General features: G+C 45.8%; 1 long non-coding RNA gene across 1 annotated transcript in view; it reads left to right on the top strand.

The window, feature by feature from the left end:
* The window catches only part of LOC138750558 (uncharacterized), a 488292-nt gene extending 465045 nt beyond the window's left edge, over nt 1-23247 (top strand). Inside the window, exon 3 of the long non-coding RNA XR_011349384.1 lies at nt 22945-23247. This is a non-coding gene — a long non-coding RNA (uncharacterized lncRNA). The remainder of the gene's footprint in view (nt 1-22944) is intronic.
* Nucleotides 23248-23823: the final 576 nt, after the last annotated feature.

The raw sequence follows: 23823 nt of genomic DNA, 5'->3' as shown, positions 1-23823 counted from the left end.
TCTCCACCATTTCTCCACTTTTCCCTACGGTTCTCCGTCATTTTAACATTACTCAGTGTTCCCCCCCCCCCCTGCTCTCCAATATTCCCCTCCATTCCCCATTATTCTGCAGTGTTCTCCACGGTTCCACATTGTTCCCTACTATTCCCCACTGATCCACATCTGTTCTTCCCTGTTGCTCATATTCCCAAATGTTCTTCACAGTTCCCCATTTTTCCCCATTAATACCACTGTTCCCCATCTGTTCGTCACTATTGCCCAATTTTAGCAATATTCCCATTGTTCACTATCAGTTCCCCACTGTTCCTCAATTGTTCCCCACATTTTCCCACCTTAACCTTCTTATTCCCACTGTTCCACATATGTTCCGCCATCTTGCCCATTTTCCCCAATGTTTCCCACTGTTCCCCATCTTTTCCCACTGTTTCCCATTTACCCACTGTTCCCCACTGTTTCACATCTGTTGTCCACTGTTCCACAACTGTTCCCCACTATTCCTTACATTTCCCCATTGTTCCCCACCAATCCCATCTGTTTCCAAGAAGTTTCCCAACTGTTACCTAGGGTTGCCCACTGTCCCCAATAGTTCTCACTGTTCCCTACCTTTTCGACACATGTTCCCCAGCAGTTGTCCATCATTTCACCACTGTTCCCCACTGATCCCCACAGTTCCACATCAGTTCCCCATCTGTACTAAACTGTTTCACACTGTCCCTCCACATCAGTTCCCCATCTGTACTAAACTGTTTCACACTGTCCCTCACCTTTTCCCCATCTGTTCCTCACTGTTCCCGACCTGTTCGACACATGTTCCCCAGCAGTTTCCCACCATTTCTCCACTGTTCCTCACTGATCGCCACAGTTCCACATCAGTTCCCCATTTGTTCTAAACATTTTCCCACCGTCCCTCACCTTTTTTGACTGTTCCCCACCTGTGTCCCACCAGTTCTGCACTTTTCAACACTGTTTCCCAAGATTCCCCACTGTTCACCTCATTCCCAATCTGTTCCCCATTTTTCCCGACTCTTCCCCCATTCTCCATTGTTCACCATCTGTTCCACACTGTTCTTCTGCTCCCCAAAGTTTGGCAGCTGTTTTCCAGCAGTTCCCCTTTTACCACTGTAGCCTACTGTTCCGGATCTACTCCCCACTGTACCCCACTTTTTTCCACATGTTCCCCAACTGTTTCCTACTCTTCCCCATCAATCCCAACTGTTTACCAGCAGTTTCCCACCTGTCCCCCTTGGTTTTCCTGTGTTCCCCATCAGTTCCCCATCTGTTCCCCTCTGTTCTCCAGCTGTAACCAAACTGTTCCCCACCTTTTCCCCACTATTCCCCAAAGTTCATGACTGTTCCCCACTGTTCCCCTTTGTTCCCAACTCTTCCCCATTTTCACAACTGTTCCCTACTGTGCCACATCTGTTCCGCACTGTTCCACACAGTTCTTCACTATTCTCTAGCCGTACCCTAATTGTTCCCCATTTATCCCACTGATCCCTATTGTTCCACATCTGTTACCCACAATTCTTCACTGTACCATGCTGTTCTTCACCTGTCCCCAACTGTTACACACTGTTCGCCACCAATCCCAACTGTTTTCCAGCATTTTCCCACCTGTTCCCCATGGTTCCCCATGGATCCCCACTGACACCTCATTTCCCAATCTGTTCCCCACTGTTCCCCCATTCTCCACAATTCCCTATCTGGTCCCCACTATTCCCCGCTGTTGCCCACTGTTCTCCTCTGTTCTGCAGAGATCTCCACTGTTCCCCATCCCTTCCTTCCATTCCTCAATTTTCCCCAATGTTGCCCTCTATACACCACTGTTCCTCAACTTTTTCCCAAGTGTTCCCTGCTGTTCCCCACCTGTCACACACTTTTTAACACTGTTAACCACATTCTGCAGTGTTCACCATATGTTCCCTACTGCTCACCCCTGTTACCCTCTGTTCTCCACTGTTACTCATTCTCCCCATTACCCACTGTTCCCCCACAGTTCCTCACTGTTCTCCAGCTGTTCCCAAATGTTACCCATCCATTCTCCACTGTTCTCCATTTTTCCCACTGTTCCCTACTGTTCCACACCTGTTCTCCACTGTTCCCCAGCTGCTCTCAAACTGTTCACCACTGTTCCCCATTTTTCCCACTGTTCCCTACTGTTCCACACCTGTTCTCCACTGTTCCCCAGCTGCTCTCAAACTGTTCACCACTGTTCTCCATTTTTCCCACTGTTTGCTACTGTTCCACACCTGTTCTCCACTGTTCCCCAGCTGTTCTCAAACTGTTCACCACTGTTCCCCATTTTTCCCATTGTTCCCTAATGCTCCATATCTGTTCCACACTGATCCCCACAGTTCTTCACTGTTCCCCACTGTACTCCAGCTATTCACAAACTGTTCCCCACTCTTCCCCATTTTTTCTACCGTTCCCTAATGTTCCACATCTTTTTCCCACAATTATTCACTATACCACACTGTTTTTCACCTTTCTCCAACTGTTCCACACTTTTCCCCACCAATCCCAACTGTTTTCCAGCAGTTTCCCTCCTGTTCCTCATGGTTCCACACTGTTCCCCATCAGTTCCCCCTGCTCCCTACTGTTCCCCTCTGTTCTCATCTGTTCTGCAGTGTTCCCCACTGTTTCCCATCTGTTCCCTTTCCTCATTGATCCCCCCTGCTCCCCAATATTCCCCTCTGATCCCCATTGTCCTACAGTGTTCGCCATGGTTCCAGACTGTTCCCCATCTGTTCCACACTGTTGCCCATTTTTCCCACTGTTCTCCATCTGTTCCCCACTTTTCCCATTTTCCCCAATGTTCTGCACTGTTTCCCAATGTTCTCTAGCTGTTCCCCATCTGTTCCCTACTTTTTTCCACAGTTACCCAATGTTCCCCCATTCCCAACTGTTCACCACCATCTGTTCCCCACTGTTCCCCAGAGTTCTTCACTATTCCACACTTTTCCCAACTGTAGCCGAACTGTTCCCCAGTTTTCCCACTGTTCGCCATCTGATCACCACTGTTCCCATCTATTCCCCACAGTTCTCCACTGTTCCGCTCTGTTGCCTACTGTTCCCCATGTTCTTCACTGTTCTCCACCTCTCCATTGTTATCCAGCTGTTCCCGAACTGTTTCCTACTGTTCGCCACTTTTCTCCATGTTCCTCACTGTTCCCCAATGTTCTCCACAGGTCTGCAGTGTACCCCACTATACCCCTTCTGTTCCCCTTGTTCCTTATTGTTCCCATTGTTCTCCACTATTTCACACCTGTTCCCTACTGATCCCAACTGTTCCCTTTAGTTCCCCACTTTTCCCCACTGTTTCCCATTTTTGTCACTGTTCCACATCTGTTCACCACCATTACTGACTGTTCCCCACTATTCCCCTATATTCCCCATCAGTCCCCCATCTGTTCCCCACTGTTCCTCCTATTCCCCAATTTTCGCACTGTTCCCCTCATTACCCATCAGTTACCCACTTTTCTCCACTATTACCCCGTTCTCCACAGTTCGCTATTGTTAGGTCTGCTTTGTTCATGAATGAGTGAGACAAACACCAGGCTGAGTCGAAATCAGGGTTCTTTGTTCTTTATTACCGGATTGTAACACTTGCGACTAACCATGTTAGTCGGAGAATGCATTCTGCCGTTATCAGCAAAATGGTGATTTTTTATACCCTTGGATATGTGCTTAGAACATCATCATATCATTACTTGTCCAATGACTAAAACTGTTGCTATCCTTTCCCTGCTAGCTTCCTGCCTCTCAATCCATCAATGTCTCTCTTATCTTGTAAGTACAAGGATGCATTCACATCTTGTTACAGCCCTGTACATTCCCATCTCATGATGTTTTACCTAACAGGAGTACAAGGACACCTCCCCTTCTTGTTACAGCCCTGTACAGGGTAACTCCCTACACATTCCCATCTCATGATGTTTTACCTTACAATCCCTCCTTTGTCCTCTTTAGAGGACAATCTCGCCCTGACTATGCTACCACCGCGTTACATTAGTTCGCCTATTATTGCCAAGCTCTATACGGGTTCTGTTCACAGGGCAGTTCGGCTGGTGGGCGAGGGCTCCCCCAACCCTCCTTTGCGTACACCCCCCATCCGTCACCCCGATCCCATTGCCCGTTTACAAGTTTCATCCCATTTGCCCCCAAGCAAAAAACTAGCTAACCCCCCCCGTACATTAGTAAATTCCCAAGTTAACATATGGTCTACAATCTAATTCATAATACTTGTTCTACAATCTGATTAATAATGTTTGTGTTACAATCAATGTTATAATATTTGTTCTACAATCAAGGTTATAATATTTAGGTTACAAGCAAGGTTAAAATTATATGTGTAACAATCTAATTCACAATCCCTCCTTTCCATCACATTCCCCTTCAGACTCCAGATCGATCTCAGCAACTTTCTCCGTCTCCTGTAATGTGAGATAGTCTTGCTCCACAGCCTGCACAGCTTGATATTTCGGAGGCAGTTCATCACGGTCAGCAAAGGCTTTCTCTATGGTCCTCGTGACCAGCGTTCGAATGCATGGAATACAACAACAGCCACAAGTGATAAAAATTGATACAGAAATGAACAAACCCAGCAAAAGTTGTCCTAACAATGTGCTCCATCTCCCAAACACTCCCTGTAACCAGGATAAAACAGGATTGGAGACTCCAGACTGGGCTTTTAATTCTTTCGCCAATGCCCTAAGTTTCGTTAACCCCTTAGTGAGTGATCCATCTGGCCCTGTGTTATTAGAGATAGAAGTGCAGCATAGATCTCCAAACATAGCACACACTCCACCTTTCTCTGCCAGGACCATATCAATCGCTATCCTATTCTGAAGTGTCATAAGGGAAGTTTCTGACAGTTGTTGATGTATTGCCTCAACAACGTCCCTGGTCAAATTTGCAAGGCGCTGGACATTATAGTGAATAAGGTTGATTCTATTAACATTTTTATTTACAGTGATGGGAAAAAATTGCACTAAAAACAGGAAAACTTTCAAACCCAGCTGCAATCTCATCGGCTAATTTAAATTCGTCCGGAATATTCCGGACTTGGCCAATGGCATCAATCCATACCCCATCAGGGTTCCTTCCTCCCGGCCCCAAGAGTCCAACACTCCTCCTTTTTCTCCACAGCCAACTCTCTGTGTGGCGCAATTCTAGGGAATCCTCGTCTCCCTCCTGCCTTTTGACAATCAGCACTGGCGCATTAAGGGTTACTAGAGCACACCGACCATCCCAGTTAGCGGGGAGCCAGTTGTACAGCACTCTTCCTCCACAAAACTCATCTGTGTAGTCATTCAATCTGCTACAAGTCTCCTTAGTTTCAGATTCATTTTTTTTGTTATGGGACCTCAAAATCATCCCCTGTATATGTTCATGATAACCAGTAACCTGTTTGGCTGCCCTGTCAGGCACCCATGTGGCGTTTTCCCTGCTAATAGTAGGTCGTCTACATACTGAATCAGTGTAACATCTTCCGGGAGCTTTAATTTCATTAGGATTTCGCTAAGGGCCTGATTGAACAGTCCTGGACTGTCCTTATAACCCTGAGGTAATCTAGTGTATGTGTACCGATGTGCTTGGTAAGTGAAAGTGAACCAGTCTTGGCATTCCTCAGCTAATTTCAAGCAGAAGAATGCGTTTGCCAGATCAATGACAGTATAGTATTCGTGCTCCGGACTCAGAGCCCTAAGTGCTACATATGGGTCTGGGACTGGTCTCTCGATGGTCTTGGTAGCCAAGTTAATCTCCCGGAGGTCGTGTACCATCCTCCAGTCTTTTCTACCCTGTTTGGGAACAGGCATGATGGGCGTGTTCCACATACTGTCAGGTGCCGCCCTTAAAACCCCTGACTCCATTAACCCTTCTATCGTTCCTTTAATACCCTCCTCCTGACTGGGCGACAAGCGGTATTGTTTTCTCCATATTGGTTTCTGCCCGGGGTTGGCCAATTCTAGAAATACCTCTCCTTTTATTACTCCCACATCATAGGGCCCCATTGTCCATATATGTGGACTCAGATTAGACAGATATTTGTCTGAGTCTCTGTGATCAATATTTTCTCCTTCTATGGCTCGGTCTCTTTCTACTTTCTCATTCACAACCTGGTCCCATGCTTCAATATTCAGTCTGACAAATTTTCCTCCCTCCGAGGTGGAATATCCCGGGATTTCTGTCTGCCTGTATTCACACCCTATCGCTTCCTTTACCATCGGACCCAGCTGTCGAGCGTGATGATCTTTGTCAATACCCAAGGTCACATGAGGCACACTTTCTACTCCTAAGCAGAACCACTCCATTTGTTCTTCTGTCATGACAACCATAGCAGCTATTCCCTCCTTACCTACAAAGATAAATGGACAATGTATCGTTTCTGTCTTCCCTTCTTTTAGAGAGTCCCACCTCTCCTCATATTCCTGGTCCGGGTGGATGGTGTAGTTTAATGTAACATGCTAGTGGATAATGGTAATCCCCATACCGAGGAATACTGGCCCTCCACTCAAAAAACTGTTTAATCAGCCCTGGGCCTGGTTCATCATACAGTAGCCGACTCCAGAGTCTTCTGAAGCGTTAGATGGGGTCATTACTATAAACTGTCCTCCCCTTCTTATTGTATCCCCTGGGTATGTTAACCGAAGGCCCTTCTCAGAACATTGTATGGTTATTCCTAGTTTGGTAAGAATGTCCCTTGCTAATAAATTAATGGGGCAACTTGGCACAACCAGGACAGGCGTTTTAACCCTTTGTCGTCCAAATGTCATGTCGATGTTATCTGTATAGGGCTGTGTTTCCCTTATCCCGGAGAATCCTATTGTAGATAATGTTTTGCCCGAAAATGTGCTCCCTGGGGGTTTTTTAATCACTGTCGTAACTGCTGCCCCTGTGTCAACCATAAATTCAATTTTTTCTCCATTTACCGTCCCCCAAATTTTTGGTGGCTCCCAGGGAGGCGTGATTTTTGATTCTCCAGGGCACCTTCAATAATCAAATTCAGCACCTTCCTCAATATAGTCATTACACTGAGGTGCCTGGACTTGTTGATCACTCTGCCACCCCCCGATTCTCTGGGGCCCATCAATGTGTCCACCCCTACCCCTTGCTTGTCCTCTTAAGTTTCCTCCTCTTCCCCGATAGCCTCTCATAGAGGGTAATCTTTTTCCCCTTGCTCTCCCAGCCTCCGGACAGTTCCGCTGGTAGTGTCCAGGATTTTGGCAGTACCAGCATACTGCATGTTCCCCTCTATACATTGTACCTAGCTGTCTTTCCCAACCATTTCTTACTTGGGGTCCCGGATTTATCACTGGCCCCATGACCTGTGGGACTCTCTGTTGGGCCGCTAATTTAACCCCTATATGTTCTATGGCTCTCACCAATTTATCGGTTGTCTTGTCCACCTCCTTCTGGGACGCACTTTCTGACTTAGCATGCTCTGATTGACGATGTCGTTTGATTGCATGTGTCAGGTGTCTTTTCCACAAATCCTCTGACATTGTCTCTAATCCCACAATGTCCCTTAATTTTGCTTGAACCGTAGCAGGTAGTCCGTTTATTATCCCATTACGAAAGTGAGCCCTTCCTAAGGGGCTGTGGTCAGGTCTTTCTCCAGTCCCTGTTTCCCATAAGTCCCATGCTCGAGTGAAATACTCGTGTGCAGTCTCTCCTTCCTTTAGTTGAAGGGTTACCAAGGCATCCAAACTATAGGGTGTAGGAAATGTTTCTCTAAGTGCTTCCCAAAATTTATTCCAAAGTGGGTTAAATTCTATTTCATCCCCCAATTTACTGCTTAAATTTTCTCTATTTGCTTCAGGGCCCCTTCTGCCTTTAATTTTATCATGATAGTTCTGACATCTGCGAGTGCTAATTGTTCTTGGCAGGTTTCTCGCTCAAAACAAGAAATCCATGGACTAGCCCCATTACTCAACGGAGGTAGTTTTTTCATTAAACTCTCTAAGTCCATTCGTGACCAGGGTACATATTTTTGAGTTCCCCGTCCCGTGATCAGTAATGGGCATTGATATCTCAATTTTGGGGATTTCTGCTCCTTCTTTACTCTTGGCATGCATTTATTTATCCCACCTTGTTCTGACTCTTCTTCGTCACTGTCACTGTCCCTATCAGCTTCCAATGTCTCAGGGTCAAAGGTATATTGGTCACGTTCATCTCTAAGATAATCTTTTCGGCCATAGTTTAGTTGTTTCACATCTTTCTCTTTTGTCCTAACTATGTCCAGGTAGGCATGTCTATTTTTCTCCCTCCCGAGTCTTTTCCTTCTACTTTCCTCCCATGGTGGATCGTATCTCGTTTCCTCTTCTATACTACACTTTTCGTCCTTTACTCCTATTACCATTCCTTCAGCTTTAATTTCTCCTGACAGTGTTGTAGTTATCTTTTCCACTTCCTTAAATACACCTACCATTAATTCTTTTTGATCCTCACTGATCTGCCCCAGCACATTAATATCTCTGTTTAAGTTTTTAATGTTATCCTGAACCTTTTTCATGTTCCATTTCTGTATCTCTAACTCCTTTTCTATTTTCTTGGACTCCAGAGGGGTCTCTACATCTATTACTCCCCCTTCTATTTTTATTAAAGGGGCCTGTACCTCGTCTGATGTGTCCCTATTCCCGTGGTTCTTGTCACACCCCAGTGTCTCAATATCTGGATATAAGGGACGTGACTCCAGTATCCCATCTGGGGTGCCAGAGAGAGAGAGAGAGAGAGAGAGAGAGAGAGCATAGCGAGAGAAAGAGATAGAGAGGCAGATACACAGAGCACAAGAGATAGAGAGAGAAAATGCCTTGCACTGGCCCCACTGGAAGAAAAGTCTTCAGATTAACACTTTCGTTTCAAAGGTTTTAAAAGGTTCTCATCCTGTGATCACTGGTCTGGATCAGATTGGGTCTCCCACCACTGGGAACTATCATTCCTTCCTTCCCTCCCACCTCGAGTGAGCTACACGTCAACCCACAATGTCTGCCCTGATCCCGCAATGGTGGGGGTGCGGGAAAAAGGGAGGGAGAGAGGATAAAACAGGATCCCATTTGATGCGGAGCTGGAATTGTGGGCACAAAATTAAAACCAAATTGTATTTCTCTGCCCTGCCCAACCTGGGGATTTCAGGGCAGCACCGCCACAGATTGGGATTGGGAGGGGGAGTGGGTGAGAGAGGAGGGGGGGGAGAAGAGAGAGAGGGGGAGAGAAGAGAGAGGGGGGAGGGTGAAAGGAGGGAGGGAGAGAGCAAACCCGGACACTTCGTGGCTGGAAACTGGAAACAGGCACTTTTCCTTTCCCTTCTGTGTTTTGTTTCTTCCAGCTTATCTAAGACACTACGTTTTAAAATTTTTTTTTCCTCACCTGTCAGGAACATCTCAGTGCCCCCGGGTAACCAACCCCTCTTCCTCCAGCGGTCTACACATTTTCGGAGCATTTTTTGTTTTTCCAATGCCGCATTACTGGTATTTCGCTCCTCTAATTCCTGATTAATTTCCTTAATAACTTGGTCAAAAGTCTTAGCAGGCAACTGTACAGCCATAGCTGCGGGACCGCTTTCTAATGCCTGTTTTAATTTAGGTTTTTGTCCGTTTAGGGGATCTATGTCAACGAAAATTGCTTTTAAAAATGTCTCCTTGCAAGCTGGATGACTAATATCTTTTAAAGGAACAGTCTCTAAGTCTTGTCCTCCAATTGACTTCAGACTGTCCTGTATACTCTGATTGCTCGTTTTCCACTCTCTGTTTTCCCAAGGGGGTCTGAAAGTTAAATTACAACTAGAAAACCAAATATTTGGGCTATACTTTTGTCCTGTTTCCCTGTACCAATCTATGAATTTACGTAACTTTATCTCCTTGGTGATGTTGGGAATACCCTCATTTAACTTATCAAAAGTATTTCGAATAAACCGGGTGTCTCTTAGGAGTTTGTCAACTTTTTCATTAATATCTCCTACCTGATCCGGACACAGCTGTCGCAGCCTTCTGTCGTCGTTCTTGTTCACCAGGCAGGCGTCCCTGAGAACTTTTTTTGTTGTCTCAAGGTCTCTAGTGTCTGCTGTGGTATTCCACCACGGCGAATTGGGGAAATAAATTCTTAACTTCTCAAGTGTACAGACATTATCATACCTACCGGACATTTATAAGTCAGTCTCTCAGATACAATTGAGGCCAATAAGCCTGAACCTTTGTTTTCTTTCAAAGCCCAACCTTCACGTGGGAGATTTCTCCTCTTAATAACCAGTTTAGGGCAGAAAACTCAGGTCCTCAATTGTTTATAGACCACCTTCTCACTCTATTGGACTTTGCAACGACACAATAAAGACTTTTAAACTCTAGTAGTTTCTTGCGAAGCACTTAATAAATGTCATTCAAACACCTTAAGGACTTTTATCTTGTCTGTAATCACTTACGTGTTACAATCCTGGCATGCGACCTTCAATTGTGGTCGTCTAATTTGTCCGATCTCCAGTTCTTACTGACAATCATAAAGATTTTTAAAAAAAAGAGAATTTTGTTAAAACAGGCTTCTCTGGACCTTTTTATCAGCCGGCTGAGATGATTGTCAGAAAAAACAGAAACCGTCGTCCAGTGTTCACTCACCCATCACGTCGGGTCACCAAATTGTTAGGTCTGCTTTGTTCATGAATGAGTGAGACAAACACCAGGCTGAGTCGAAATCAGGGTTCTTTGTTCTTTATTACCGGATTGTAACACTTGCGACTAACCATGTTAGTCGGAGAATGCATTCTGCCGTTATCAGCAAAATGGTGATTTTTTATACCCTTGGATATGTGCTTAGAACATCATCATATCATTACTTGTCCAATGACTAAAACTGTTGCTATCCTTTCCCTGCTAGCTTCCTGCCTCTCAATCCATCAATGTCTCTCTTATCTTGTAAGTACAAGGATGCATTCACATCTTGTTACAGCCCTGTACATTCCCATCTCATGATGTTTTACCTAACAGGAGTACAAGGACACCTCCCCTTCTTGTTACAGCCCTGTACAGGGTAACTCCCTACACATTCCCATCTCATGATGTTTTACCTTACACTATCTATTACCCACTGTTACTCATTCTTCCCCTTTGACCCCTCTGTTCCCCAACAGTTCTTCACTCTTCACCTTTGTTCCCCTCTGATCCCCATCTGTTCCGAACAATTCTTCACTCTACCACACTGTTCTTCACCTGTTCCCCAACTATTCCACACTGTTCCTCACCAATCCCACCTGTCTTCCAGCAGTTTTCCCAACTGTTCCCCATCAGTTCCCCATTTGTTCTCCTTGCTCCCTTTTGTTCCTCTCTGTTCTCATCTGTTCTTCAGTGTTCCCCACTTTCCCCACCTGTTCCCCTTTCCTCATTGTTCCCCTATGCTCTCCAGTATTCCACTCCATTTCCCATTTTTCTGCAGTGTTCCCCACGGTTCCACACTGTTACCCATCTGTTCCGCACTTTTGACCATATGCCCCAATTTTCCCCAATGTTCTCCATCTGTTCCGCACTGTTCCCTACTGTTCTCCACCAATCCCAACTGTTTCCCCACAGTATCCCACCAGCTCCCATGGTTCTCCACTGTTCCCCATCAGTTCCCCATTTGTTCCCCACTGTTATCCAGCTGTTTCCCATCAGTTTCCCACTTTTCACCACTGTTCCACATGGTTCCCCACTTTTCCCCTCATTTCCCAATCTGTTCCCCACTGTTCCCACATTCTCCACAGGTCAATATCTGTTCCCCATTGCTCCCCCCTATTTGTCTCTGTTCCACTGTTCTCCACTGTTTTTCAGTGATCTCCACTGTTCCCCATGTCTTCCTTCTGTACCTCAATTTTCCCCACTGTTGCCCACTATACACCACTGTTCCCTAATTGTGCCACGTGTTTCCCACTGTTCCTCACAGTTCCCCATCTGTCACACACTTTTGACCACTGTTCCCCACATTCTCCAATGTTCACATTCTGTTCCCCACTGCTCTCCCCGTTACCCTGTATACCCCACTGTTACTCATTCTTCTCCTCTGTTTCCCACAGTCTCCCGCAGTTCCTCATTGTTCCCCACTTCTCTCCATCTATTCTAAACTGTTCCCTACTTTTCCACTCTGTTCACCACTGTTCCCCTCTGTTTTTTACTTTTCCCCTCTGTTCCCAACTGTTCCCCATTTCTCCCACTTTCCCCTATTGTTCCTCACTGTTCCCGACTGTTCCCCACAGATCCCAACTGTTACCCACTGCACCCCATGTTTCCCATTGTTGCCCATCAGATACTCCTCTTTTTCCCATCTGTGACCTAAATTTCCACACTGTTTCCCGCAGTTCTCCACTGTTCACCATCTGTTCCCCATTGCTCCCCACTGTCCTCAACAGTTCCCCAGTTTTCACCAATGTTTCCCAGAGTTGCTCACAGTTCTCCAGCTGTTCGACACATGTTCCCGATAGTTCCCCACATTTCTCCACTGTTCACTAATGTTCCACATCAGTTCCCCATCTGTTCTAAACTGTTTCCCACTGTCCCTCATCTTTTCCCCACTGTTCCCCACCGTTTTCCTACTGTTCCAAACCTGTTCCCACTGTTCCCCAGCTATTCCACACCTGTTCGCCACTGTTCCCCAACTGTCTCCCACCAGTTCCCCACTTTTCCCCCATTCTCCACCGTTCACCATCTCTTCCACACTGTTCCCCTGCTCCCCACATTTCGCCTCTGTTTTCCAGCTGTTCACCAATTTTTCCACTGTACCCTACTGTTCCACCTCTTTACCCCACAGTTCATCACTGTCCCCCACTGTTCTTCACCTGTTCCCAAATGTTCCCTACTCTTCTCCACCAATCCCAACTGTTTCCTACCAGTTTCCCACCTGTTCCCCATGGTTCCCCACTGTTCCCCATCAGTTCCCCTCTGTTCTCCAGCTGTTCCCGAACAGTTCTCTACTGTTTCACATCTGTTCCCCACAGTTCTGCACTGTAGCCCATTGTTCTTCACCTGTTCCCCAACTTTCCCCACTGTTCCCCACCAATCCCAACTGTTTTCTAGCAGTTTCCCACCTGTTACCCATGGTTCCCCACTGTTTCCCATGAGTTTCCCATCAGTTCCCCCACTCCCTTTTGTTCCCCTCCATTCTGCAGTGTTCCCCACTCTTTCCCATCTGTTCCCCTTTCCTCATTGTTCCACCCTGCTCACCAATATTCCCGTGTTCTCCATTTTACTGCAGTGATCACCACGGTTCCACACCATTCCCTACTTTTCCCCACACTTGATCTCATGACAAGATCTACCTTGGAGAAAGCACAGAAATTGTGCAGATGGGCAGCGACATCTTGCATATGAGGTATAGGGTATCTGTCGGCTGTAGTTATTGATCTACGGTAATCGCTGCAGGGTCTCCATCCACCTGTTTTCTTGGGTACCATGTTTAACAGTGATGCCCAAGGACTGTTGGAGCGCTGAATGATGCCTAATTCCTCAATTGCAGTTCACTCTGCCCTTGCCTGCGCAGTTTATCAGGTGGAAGATGACGAACCCTGGCGTAATTTGGTGGGCCTGAAGTGTCTATGTAATGGGACACACCCTGGGCTGTTTAGGAGATATTGAAATTAGGTGAGAGAGTACAGGGAAATTCGTTGAGCAGAGCAGCATGTGCACATTTGTTCAAGGTATGCACCCCGAGGTGGGAAACTCTCCCTTTGCTGCATACCAGAGGGTATGTTTGAAAAGTGGTAGCAGGAACCAATTTCCTCCACTTCACATCTACTGGCAAGTCATGGGACCTTAAAAAATCTGCACCCAAAATAGGCTGTGCAATGGAAGCCAATACGCAATTCCAATGGAATGTCACACCTCCTATCCCAATCGTGACCTATCCTGTGCCAAAGCAGGGAATTTTCATCCCATTTGTGTTTGAAGAGTCAGGTGGTGTTGTTTATGTGGGTTTTATTTCAAAATAGGTGGGTGGGAGCAAACGAACCTCAGCACTCGTGTCTACAAGAAACATGTGCTTACCAGCGCAGTCTTGGAAGATACAATGGGACGTACTTGTGCCAGCTGCCATGGCCATAAATGGTAGCCGGCCTTATCGTTTCCTGCCTTTTTTCTGTAATAGGTACATGTCGGGACACATTTATGGGCATTTTTTCACCAACGACCATGGTAAAAACACCATTCTCACTGCCTGTCAGCATGTTCATCCTTCTTTAATTGAACTGAAGATATAGTTGGCTCATAGGACACGGGATATGCATCTGCTGCGAAAACAGTCTGTACGTGAGCAGACTCTAGCGTTGGAGTGTGATCCAGCCTGTCAGTCTCCTGCGCTACGTCATGAGGATGGTGGAAATCCATGTTAATGATTGGTATTAACATATATATAACATAACAATTACAGCACGGAAACAGGCCATTAGGCCCTTCTAGTCCGCACCGAACCAAACACCCCTTTCATATAACAATAACAATTGCGACACGACCTGGGAGTTTGGACAAGAATAGAGTCTCAAAAAGTAAACAATGAGAATAACCACCTGCTAATGCGAGCATCTCATTCATTAAATCGGATAGATTCCTATCACCTAGGTCCTCCATATTTAAAAGTCGTGCTCATGTCTAGTCAATTCCAGCGAGTCCAGGAGAAATTGGCGGAACCTGGTTTACTGGTTTTCTGCCAGGGGATTGGCAACATATTCTATTACTTGAGACGCTGCAGCAGTGTCCGATGCACCTATTACATGGCAGAATTTCATGTCCTCTGCCATTATGCCACAAGACAAATCTGGGTTTCAGCCTGATTAAGCCATACCCGAGGTTGATGTGTCCAGAAAGGAGGCAAGTGAAGTTCCACCACATTAACTGCAGCCGTGGTGGCAACAGCTGCTGCCGTCCTTGTGTACATGGTAACTGGAGATTCAAGCTTCCCTGAATCTTGCATTTGGGGTCCCCAATTGTAGCGGCGACTTCGGTAGAGCTACTAAAGTAATACACACACAAACACACACACACCAAGTTAGTCAACACAAGACTGCTTTATTCAGACTTTACAGACTTCTTTTAGGAACAGTGGGGAACAGTGAGGGAACAGTGGGGAACAGAGGGGAAAAGTGGTGTATAGTGGGCAACAGAGGTGAAAATTGAGGAATGAAAGGAAGAGATGAGGAAAAGTGGGGATCGCTGAGGAACAATGGAGAACAGTGGGGAACAGAGACAAATGGGAGGAACAGTGGGGAACAGATTGGGTAATGAGGGGAAGAGTGGGGAATCATGGGGAACAGTGGTGAATAGTGGGGAACTGGTGGGGAACAGCTGGGGAATAGTGGGGAACAGGTGTACCACATCTGTTCCACCCTGTTGCCCATTCTTCACAATGTTCCCCACTTTGCCCCATCTGTTCCCCACTGTTCCCCATTTATCCCAGCCCATAAGTATTACATTCCTTAAATGGCAATTATTACCCCTTCTGGGCTTTTTGAATTTCTTAGGATGCCACTTGGGTTGAAGAATGCTGTTCAAACCTGCCAGCAGCTTATTGGCACTTAGGGCAGATATTTAGAATTCCCTTAAATCTACTTGGAAAACATCTGGTAAAAACAATGGCGTCATGAATATTCTGTCCAGACCGACTGTATATCATATTCAGGATGAGATTGATATTCCTGAATTAGCCAGTGTCCAGGCAATGGACCTCGATGGTCAGCCATATAGTACGACCATGACTAACTTGGACATACTGCAGGTGGCATCACAACTGGGCGGCCAACCTTACTTTGTGACATGTCTTTGGGCTACATTAGACCAGTGATTCCGGCATCTTGGAGGCAACGCCTTTTTGACCAGATACACACCTTGTCTCATCCGTCCATCAGAACATCTGTCAAGCTCGTGTCAAATAAATATGTATGGCATGGACTAAAAAAGGGTGTTGCATAATGGGTCTGCACAGGTACCTCCTGCCACACTGCCAGAATTCAGTGGCACAATAAGGCACCTCTTCAACATTTTCTGGTGGTACACAGGCGGTTGGAACACGTGCATGTGGACCTGCTTGGATCATTGCCATTATCTCAAATTTTGAAATACATTCTAACAGTCATAGAACGTTTCACACGCTGGTCAGAGGCTGTCCCGTTGCCATCCAGTGACACTGAGACAAGGGCAAGAGCATTCACTGTCGATTGGATGGCTAGATTTGGTTTTCCGACACACATTACTTCAGATCGTTGAGCACAATTCATCCACAGTCCAACAGACTTGTGGAACGTTTCTACTGGCAACTGAAGTCCGCACTTAAGGCCTGACTCACCAGTCCCAATTAGGTCGATGAGTTGCCATGGATTCTATTCGGAGTGCACATCTCTTCAAGGGAAGATATGTCCGCATTGTCCACAGAGATGGTTTATGGTACAGTTCTTACAGTTTCATGGGACATTCATTTCACAACCAACTCTGACCTGAATTTCCTTCACAGCTTTGACATGGAGTCATGATCAGCAAACTTTTTCCTACCCACTGGCATGGGTCACCTAAACAGAATGTGCCCCACCATTCCTGGACGCTGATTTTGTTTTTGTGCGCGGACAGGTCCCAGGAGCGCCATTACAATTAACGTATGAGGGCCCTTTCCATGTGGTGAAGAAGGATGGGCTTGTGTATACTTTGGACATAAGGGGACATTCACAGCTGTTTAGTGTAGACTCAAGCCTGCCCATGTGAAACCTGCTTCACCTATTTCAGTGCCCCCAGCCCAGACGGCGAGGGGGTCCACCTCAGGTGCATGCAGCTGATGTTTTAGTTTCTGTGAAGGTTCTGGAGGGGAACTGGGTGGTTTAGCAGCTGTGTAGTGGGCCGAGCGGGTAAGGTTCTTTGGCACGCGAGTGAAAATATAAGACAGACAGTTGGGAACTCATCCATTTAATTGACTGTCCACGCGTGTGCTTCGTGGCGAGGAACGGCACGTTGATCTGTGGATTCTCCTGCCGGATGGCACGGGACACTCACACGGCTTCATTTAAATCTGCGTTCCTGTGGTTCAGAAGCAAACTCATAATGATGTCCCATGTAGCCCAGAACACACTAAATCAAAGAAGCCTGTAAAGTCTGAATAAAGCAGTCTTGTGTTGACTAACCTGGTGTGTGTGTGTGTGTGGGTGTGTTGCTTTAGTAGCCCTATCGAAGTAGCCTCTACATATATAAATATTTGGGATGATTATCCCACTTACAGGGTACTTTTCTTCCATCTCACAGCCTGTGGGAAGAAGCTATTCCCCAGCCTGGCAGTCCTGATTTTGATGATGGACGTGGTTAAAGATGCTGTCTTCTTCTTTGGCTTGGCTTCGCGGACGAAGATTTATGGAGGGGGTAAAAAGTCCACGTCAGCTGCAGGCTCGTTTGTGGCTGACAAGTCCGATGCGGTACAGGCAGACACGGTTGCAGCGGTTGCAGGGGAAAATTGGTTGGTTGGGGTTGGGTGTTGGGTTTTTCCTCCTTTGCCTTTTGTCAGTGAGGTGGGCTCTGCGGTCTTCTTCAAAGGAGGTTGCTGCCCGCCAAACTGTGAGGCGCCAAGATGCACGGTTTGAGGCGTTATCAGCCCACTGGCGGTGGTCAATGTGGCAGGCACCAAGAGATTTCTTTAGGCAGTCCTTGTACCTTTTCTTTGGTGCACCTCTGTCACGGTGGCCAGTGGAGAGCTCGCCATATAACACGATCTTGGGAAGGCGATGGTCCTCCATTCTGGAGACGTGACCCATCCAGCGCAGCTGGATCTTCAGCAGCGTGGACTCGATGCTGTCGACCTCTGCCATCTCGAGTACTTCGACGTTAGGGATGAAAGCGCTCCAATGGATGTTGAGGATGGAGCGGAGACAACGCTGGTGGAAGCGTTCTAGGAGCCGTAGGTGGTGCCGGTAGAGGACCCATGATTCGGAGCCGAACAGGAGCGTGGGTATGACAACGGCTCTGTATACGCTTATCTTTGTGAGGTTTTTCAGTTGGTTGTTTTTCCAGACTCTTTTGTGTAGTCTTCCAAAGGCGCTATTTGCCTTGGCGAGTCTGTTGTCTATCTCATTGTCGATCCTTGCATCTGATGAAATGGTGCAGCCGAGATAGGTAAACTGGTTGACCGTTTTGAGTTTTGTGTGCCCGATGGAGATGTGGGGGGGCTGGTAGTCATGGTGGGGAGCTGGCTGATGGAGGACCTCAGTTTTCTTCAGGCTGACTTCCAGGCCAAACATTTTGGCAGTTTCCGCAAAGCAGGACGTCAAGCGCTGAAGAGCTGGCTCTGAATGGGCAACTAAAGCGGCATCGTCTGCAAAGAGTAGTTCACGGACAAGTTTCTCTTGTGTCTTGGTGTGAGCTTGCAGGCGCCTCAGATTGAAGAGACTGCCATCCGTGCGGTACCGGATGTAAACAGCGTCTTCATTGTTGGGGTCTTTCATGGCTTGGTTCAGCATCATGCTGAAGAAGATTGAAAAGAGGGTTGGTGCGAGAACACAGCCTTGCTTCACGCCATTGTTAATGGAGAAGGGTTTAGAGAGCTCATTGCTGTAACTGACCCGACCTTGTTGGTTTTCGTGCAGTTGGATAATCATGTTGAGGAACTTTGGGGGACATCCGATACGCTCTAGTATTTGCCAAAGCCCTTTCCTGCTCACGGTGTCAAAGGCTTTGGTGAGGTTAACAAAGGTGATGTAGAGTCCTTTGTTTTGTTCTCTGCACTTTTCTTGGAGCTGTCTGAGGGCAAAGACCATGTCAGTAGTTCCTCTGTTTGCGCGAAAGCCGCACTGTGATTCTGGGAGAATATTCTCGGCGACACTAGGTATTATTCTATTTAGTAGAATCCTAGCGAAGATTTTGCCTGCAATGGAGAGCAACGTGATTCCCCTGTAGTTTGAGCAGTCTGATTTCTCGCCTTTGTTTTTGTACATGGTGATGATGGTGGCATCACAAAGATCCTGAGGCAGTTTTCCTTGGTCCCAACAAAGCTTGAAAAACTCATGCAGTTTGGCATGCAGAGTTTTGCCGCCAGCCTTCCAGACCTCTGGGGCGATTCCATCCATACCTGCTGCTTTGCCACTTTTCAGTTGTTCGATTGCCTTATATGTCTCATCCAGGGTGAGAACCTCATCCAGCTCTAGCCTTAGGGGCTGTTGAGGGAGCTGGAGCAGGGCGGAATCTTGGACTGAGCGGTTGGCACTGAAAAGAGATTGGAAGTGTTCTGACCATCGGTTGAGGATGGAGATCTTGTCGCTGTGGAGGACTTTGCCGTCTGAGCTGCGCAGCGGGCTTTGGACTTGGGGTGAGGGGCCGTACACAGCCTTTAGAGCCTCATAGAAACCCCTGAAGTCGCCAATGTCCGCGCTGAGCTGGGTTCGTTTGGCGAGGCTAGTCCACCACTCATTTTGGATCTCCCGGAGTTTGCGCTGAAGATGGCTGCATGCGCGACGGAAGGCTTGTTTCTTCTCTGGACAGGACGGCTTTGTAAGGTGAGCCTGGTGGGCAGCTCGCTTCTTTGCCAGCAGCTCCTGGATTTCCTGGCTGTTTTCGTCAAACCAGTCCTTGTTTTTCCTGGAGGAGAAGCCCAGTACCTCTTCAGTGGATTGCAGTATGCTGTGCACTGGATGGAAATGGTCTTTTTACAATTCCTTGAGCCCTATTTAAACAACACTCCCAGTAAATGTCATCTACAGAAGAAAGGGAGACCCCAGTGATCCTCACAACTCTTTGCATCATTCCTGTCTGATGCTTTACAGCTACTAGACCATCCAATGATGCAGCCAGACAGGAGACTCAACTGCGCTCCTGTAAAATCTCAGGATGAGAGCCGTTGGCCTTGACCTCCTCAGTCTCCTTGTGTGGTTTAGGCGCTTCCTGACCAATAAGGAGGTGTGATTGTTTTGTGTATTAATACATGTTCTGTATAGATGTAACAATCTTTAGTGGAGAGAATTACTCATTGTACTTCAGGATGTACAATCAGGTACAGAATGTCCTTAAATAGCCATTTGGCCCAGATGTCTATTCAGTACAAGAATACTTTCAATCTCAGGGAGATTTTGAACAATAACACCATTCATTTTGCAACAAGCGCAACTTAATTTTGCCAGTTGTTCAATGGCAAGCTATATGGGGAAAACACCACTGTCAACTCTTTTACCTTAAATTAGTAATTTTATTCAAATGGGCAGTAGATCAAGAGATGGAAACTGAAATCAGACAGAGGTGAGTGATTGGTTAAAATTAGAAACATTCGTATTCATGCTATAGAGTTTAAGGCTGCCCAGGAGGAATATAATATGTTTTCTTTAAGTTTGTGTGCCCTCAGCCTGCCAAAGGATGGGGCCAACAGACATGTTGCTGGAAGGGTTTGAGAAATGATATGGTAGGCCACAGGAAGCTCAAGGTTAGATCCACAGAGCACAGGTGTTTAGCAAAATGGCTACCCAGTCTGTATTTGGTCTTGGTGATATCGAGGTCAACTGAGTCGACCAAATGTAGTAGATTAGGTTGGATGGGGTGCATGTGAAACAGTGCCTCACCTGGAAGGTCTGATTGTGGCCTTGGATGGAGGTGGCAGGAAATGGAGGGACAAGTTTGGAAATTTCTGCAATTCCAAAGGGGAGTGCGTCAGGTGGTGGTGGGTGGAGAGGGAAGTGCTGTCAAGGGAGAGGGAAGTGCTGTCGAGGGAGTCACAGAAAGACGTGCCCCTGTGAAAAGAGGATCTGAGTGGAGTGGGTTAGATGTAGCAGGTTAGAGAATGGTGCTGAAGTTGGAAGTGTTCAAGGATAATGTGTCAGATGTGGCAGCTGATGGGTGGTAAGCGAGAAATCTGAGGATTCTGTCCTTATTCTGCCAGAAAGGAGGTGGGGCAAGGGCAGAAAGAGAATTGGAGATATGGGTGCAGGCTTTATGGGGGAATCTGCATTTATTGAAGAAATAAGACATTTTGGGTGTTCTGGAGTGGAAAACTTCCTTGGGACTTTTGCAGGCCCAGAGGACCCAAAACCTAGCAGCAATAGAAAATCACCAAGACAAAGGATACTTAAACAAACGTCATTTTTAATTTTCTTTAAACAAAAAAACAGGATCAAACTTTAACTTATCACTATTAACTTAACAGCCTTACATTGCCCCGTTCTAATTCTCAGTGCAGGTGTATTTAATGTGCATAAAGTTCTTTGACACAACTCCATGTTCACTGGTGTCTATCAATTCTTATACTGTGCACAGAATTCAACATTTATGAATTTGCACCAAGCTCTGGTGCTTAAAAGTGAATGGTTACCCCTCCAGGAAGGCTCTTGTTGGTTTCAGAGAGGGATTTCTTGCTCATTGGACACACAAAAACTGATTCCCTCTGATCAGCCACTTTGGGGTCTTGTCAATGAAACCCGTCACGGTTTTCCAAATGATCACCTCTTCTGCAGGTCACCATAGAGTTCCTTTTGTTTTCCTTATTTCAGGTGAAACACTCAGGCCAGCCATTTCCTATAGTTTGGATTAAAAGTTTTTCAACAGGCTGAACTGAGAACTCACAAACCGTCTTCAGCTTGCCATCTCTCTATTAGAAAAAGCATATTTGGTCTCTCCTCTCTGCTTGCAAAAGCACATGACCTTCTTAGAACAGCAAACTGCAACCAGCCAGATTACTGCACCGGACCCAAACTTCTGAGTCCATTCATCAGTTGATTTAAAATCAATAATCCATTTACACCTGCTTTTGAAATTCTTTAGCAAAGCAGTCTCCTTGTTTTGTCTTTGCAAAGGCTCTTGGCGCCTGAATGACTCTCTATCAGCAAAGCTCTTGCATTTTAAATAAGAGCTGTTTTGTGAAGTGTTTGTGTTTGTTTGTGGCCTCCACGACTCCTACAATAATCTCTTTCAAAAACATATCAATATACAATGTGGTGTCCTTGCAAAAAAATAAAGTCGGAAGAGGTATAATCCAGGTAGCTCTGGTGACTGGAGTTTGTAATAGTTTGAAACTTGAACCTCTCTCTCTATTTACTGTCATGTAATTAAAAAGTGTTTTATCACACAAAATTGCTTTTTTCCTGCTGTGAGGCAGACAGATTCGCCATTGATTTTAATTATCTTTAAACATGAATATGGAATTACACTTCAACTTATGACTGTTTTACTACTTTAAATTACTTTACTTAACTTACCCCCCTTCTAATTCTAAGTGCACGTGTGTGTAATGTGTGTGTAAGTTCAGAAAAGTTCTTTGGTTCACAGTCCAATCTCACTTCTCATTCCTCCAAGTTCACTGGTTGCAGGCCATTCTTACACTGTGCACAGAATTTAACATATATAAAATTCACCAGGCTTTGGTGCTCGAAAGGTAAAAAAAACATTACAGTTCAGGAAGGTTCTTGCTGGTTTTCAGAGAGAGGTGTGTTGTTCAGGGAAGTATTAGGGTGTTTCTGACTCGTCGTATCTGCATCTGAATTCTGATATCTCTTCAGAAAAGCTCTGATAGCTTTAGCATGGAGCAGAGCTGAGCCAGGACTTTGCAGGTATTTAAGGGAGTGTGTGGGCAGGGTTTGTTCTGGACCAACAATCTCACCAAATGACTCTGCTTGAAATCAAGATTCAAACCATTTTGAGGAATACAACAGGAATTGTTCAACAAGAGCCCGGTGTTCCCTTATGAGTTTTCTTTTATGAGTGGATATGATTTTTTTTTAAAAGCCCGTTAATCTTCCTGATACAGATCTTTGTGTTTAACTTTCAGGTTGCTATCTGTTGTTAACTTGGAGGCCTTTAATGGGGTGACTGGGTGGAATCTTTGCTTTAACCAACCAGTTCTATTGCAAATTTCCAGCTGTTGGATGTCTTGCATTTGCTTGCAAGTTTAGCAAGTGGGGTTATGATGTGAAACTGCAAGGCACAGCGCCATTTTTGTTTTTGAAAATGCAAATGTGAAAATTTTAACTTTGGTCTCCTTGCTTTGCTTAAGTTTACAGAGGAGACGTTGGGTCAAGCTGAGAAGACAGAGTTGGATGCCCATTTGGTGAAGCTGCACAGGCAAAAAAGAAAACACAAAACGAGGGACTGAAAAAATAATGAAGCAAACTGAAGAGCTGTTGCAACCAAACCCAAGTAAAGAATTTAATTTTGTGAGGCGTACTTTAGAGACCAAATGATTTGGGCTTTTAATGGTGACCTATTTAAATGAACAAAATCTGATTGGAATTTAACTTTATGGAAAGTTTGGAAGTTGCCACAAAAAAAATGGAGCATATAAATTAGATGTTGTAATGAAGAGAAATTAACAATACAATGAGCCTTGTGTCATAGTATCTACCTCAGTCTACCGTACATCACGTTAAACCTTCTCCCCACTGTGAACCTGGTGCCACAGTATCTCCCTTAATGTACCATCCATCCCCGTTAACCTTCTCCCCCACTGTGAATGCGGTATCTCCCGCTGTTTATTGTACATCACTGTTATACCTACTCCATACTCTGAAATCTGTGTCACAGTATCGGTCTCCATCTACCTACATTCCCATTAACATTCTCCCCATTGTGAACTTGGTGTCACAGTATCAAACACAGTTTATCGTACATTACTGTTCAACCGTATGACGGATGTGAACCCAGTGTCACAATATTTGACACAGTTTATCGTTCATCACTGTTTAAACTCATTCCCTCTATTCAACTAGTGTCACAGTATCCATCTCAATTTACCGTACATCACCATTAAACTTTCTCCCCACTGTGAACCTGGGGTCACAGTATTTGACACAGTTCATCGTTCATTACTGTGACAGCTTCTCGCACTGTGAACCTAGGGTCAAAGTATCTTGCACAGTTTATTGTCCAGCAATGA

This window comes from Narcine bancroftii, unplaced genomic scaffold (genome assembly GCF_036971445.1).
Source record: "Narcine bancroftii isolate sNarBan1 unplaced genomic scaffold, sNarBan1.hap1 Scaffold_166, whole genome shotgun sequence".
Taxonomy (NCBI): domain Eukaryota; kingdom Metazoa; phylum Chordata; class Chondrichthyes; order Torpediniformes; family Narcinidae; genus Narcine; species Narcine bancroftii.
This window is presented reverse-complemented; position numbering and strand designations above follow the sequence as displayed.